Source organism: Ornithodoros turicata, chromosome 2, assembly GCF_037126465.1.
Source record: "Ornithodoros turicata isolate Travis chromosome 2, ASM3712646v1, whole genome shotgun sequence".
NCBI lineage: Eukaryota > Metazoa > Arthropoda > Arachnida > Ixodida > Argasidae > Ornithodoros > Ornithodoros turicata.
The window spans coordinates 46,630,530-46,633,025 of record NC_088202.1 but is presented as its reverse complement, the minus strand read 5'-3'; the positions used below and the strand labels follow the sequence as shown (position 1 = coordinate 46,633,025).

General features: G+C 49.6%; 1 long non-coding RNA gene across 1 annotated transcript; it reads right to left on the bottom strand.

The window, feature by feature from the left end:
* Nucleotides 1–914, bottom strand: LOC135383415 (uncharacterized). Its single transcript, XR_010419862.1, has 4 exons — nt 727–914; nt 409–499; nt 103–193; nt 1–30 (listed from the first exon to the last, which is right to left on the bottom strand). It is a non-coding gene; the product is annotated as an uncharacterized LOC135383415 (long non-coding RNA).
* Between the last annotated feature and the right edge of the window lie 1,582 nt (nt 915–2,496).

The window sequence follows — 2,496 nt, the reverse complement described above, 5'->3', positions numbered from 1 at the left end:
TAGCATTCTCCCTATCAACAGCCCTATTGCCTGCGAAGACGGTAAACGCATGGATAACCACGTAGTAGGAACGTGAATGCCTCGCACATTCACTATACGTACCTTCAAAACGGGTAAAATCTTGAAAATGACGCGGGCGACGCCACTTGGAGATCCATAATTCACATTCATCCGCTACGACGTTTCCACACATCTGTAAAAGAGTCAACAAGGTGCGACACATTGTACTTCCCTGCAAATTCTTTATTAAAATAACTCAGCATTTTTTACATACAGTTGCACAGCCGTAAAGGCTTGTGCTGCCGTGGAGCACATGACGAAGTTGCACGGGTGAAGCGCATGCCCTATCTGTTTCGCAGTAAACACAAGTCACTGAAGAGCTCTGAAACGCACTTTAGCGTAACTTACCTGATGTCTTTCAACATTTCTGTGACCTTCCCACGTCGTGAGTGTGCTGTCCCAACCGCGTTGTTCACCGCAATGAATACGTCGAAAGTATCTGAAATCCATAGATTAGACATTAGTAACGGGGCCACTGACGATGTTGCATCTTCACCTTGAAAAGTGCTGGTATAGGGTCACGAGTACACTTAGCTGAAAGATAAAGCATAGGGTAATAGGAATCAAGAGGGTAATAATCACACTGCTAGCATAAAGTAATAGAACCCACACGCTAGGAATGATACCAAACAAAAGTTGCACGAATCGTACAAACATAGAACTAACCTTTAATCTAAGAAATCGCAAGGCTTCTGGACCTATCTTCCAGGGTGCACACATAAAAGCACCCCCAGGCAACACTAGTAGGGCATAAAAACACATTCACAGCAGTCCAGGGCACCAGAGCAACGACGGAACGCGAGACAACGGGAGCCAGAAAAAGGCGTGCGAACGCAACGAAGCTTGCAAGCGAAATGGACGCTGCCCGCAGCGCAGAAACGGCAGGAAGGCCACCTGCCCGCCAGGCCATGCCCCAGCGCCCAGGCGCTCCTCGGAATGTAGCAAGGGAACGGAAAGTCGCGCGAAGACGGGACCAACGCTATCGGAAAGAGGACGTTTTCCTCTTCAAAAACACATCTCAATCACCTTCCTACGCCAGCAAGAACCCGATATCGAAAAAAATGCCCCAGGCCCATGTATCAGAGAACCGCCGTTGCCACGGTGTTCTAACTCGAGAACCGACAGGGATAGAAAGATGCGGCAAGTTTCTACGCGTTTCCCATGTCGAGTGCGTGTGCCCATTAAAAGGAAGTCGGATCCGCCGTGGGCTTCAAGCCTGAAGACAGGGACAAAAATCGGTGAACGGTGGTCGGTGTCAGGAATTTCGAGAATGACGTCTTAACCACTGGAAATCGACGGCTGGTCTCAATTGGAAAGTTGTAGAGCAGGGAACAGAGCACGCGCACACAAAATTTCGACTAAATCGGACATCGGGTAATCGACTTACGACACCGAAAAGTGGGAAGCGTTTCAGGGTGGCTCTAGCCAGCCTCGCAGCTCGTCATGCTCTTAAGCCGATATCGGGAGAACGGAACATCGCGCGCCTGCGGGACAAACGCTGTTGGAAAGAGCACATTGAGACCTTCATAACGAAGGCAAACATGACCATGTGGCAGGAACGGGAAGGCTTTTTTTTTTTGGGGGGGGGGGGAAGCCGCTGGTCCCATGTATTGGGAGGAGTGTGAACGCGGAATCCTCTAACTCTGGAACTGCTAAATTTAGAGAGACGCGGTGAATTTTATCACGTGCTCCGCGTCGAGAACAGTGCGTTCTCCAAGTATGAACCCTGTCCGAGGCGAACTTCTTTCCAACAAGGGCACTGAAGTTCGGAAAAACGAATTTTACTAACGCGTCTCCGCCTACGAGTTCGAAACCACTACAGATCAGTTCCTGTGTAATTTGCGCGATCACACAGCTAATCCAGGCCCGTTCGGACCTGAATTTTGGTCTCGATCCAACAGTCCGGGCGGGATTTACAAGACTTTAAAGGTGTCAGAAGCACCGACGGTTGCCTAGAATTTTCAAATATCTGGGCAACCGCCAGGATTTCTCACAAGCAGCAAGGTGCACGCGTAGGGGGATGGAAGGGAAATTCGTCACAAGAAACAGCATCCCGATATCGCCGCTGCAGGCCAAGATATTAGACACGGGAACCCATCGCGAAACACCACGATGTCACTCTGATGGGGTTAAACCATCACTGGATGGCTAAAAGACGCCGCGGTATCAACCGCCACCTCAAGTGGCATGTGCAGTGCTCAGTTGGAATCTCTATGCATATCTGATCTATTCTGACCGATGATGTCACTACGGTGCCGTAGGGGACCTGGGCACATTCTTCTTATTTGTCCATGCTACCAACCTTCCCGAACCGCGCTCTCTCAGATCCTTAGTCAGTTGGAATTTCACCCTTTCTATCTCTATGAAAATTGCTTGGCCCCTGGTGAAATCCAGCCCATCAACACTGTGTGATGAGAGCTTTTTTGGTCTTTTTAG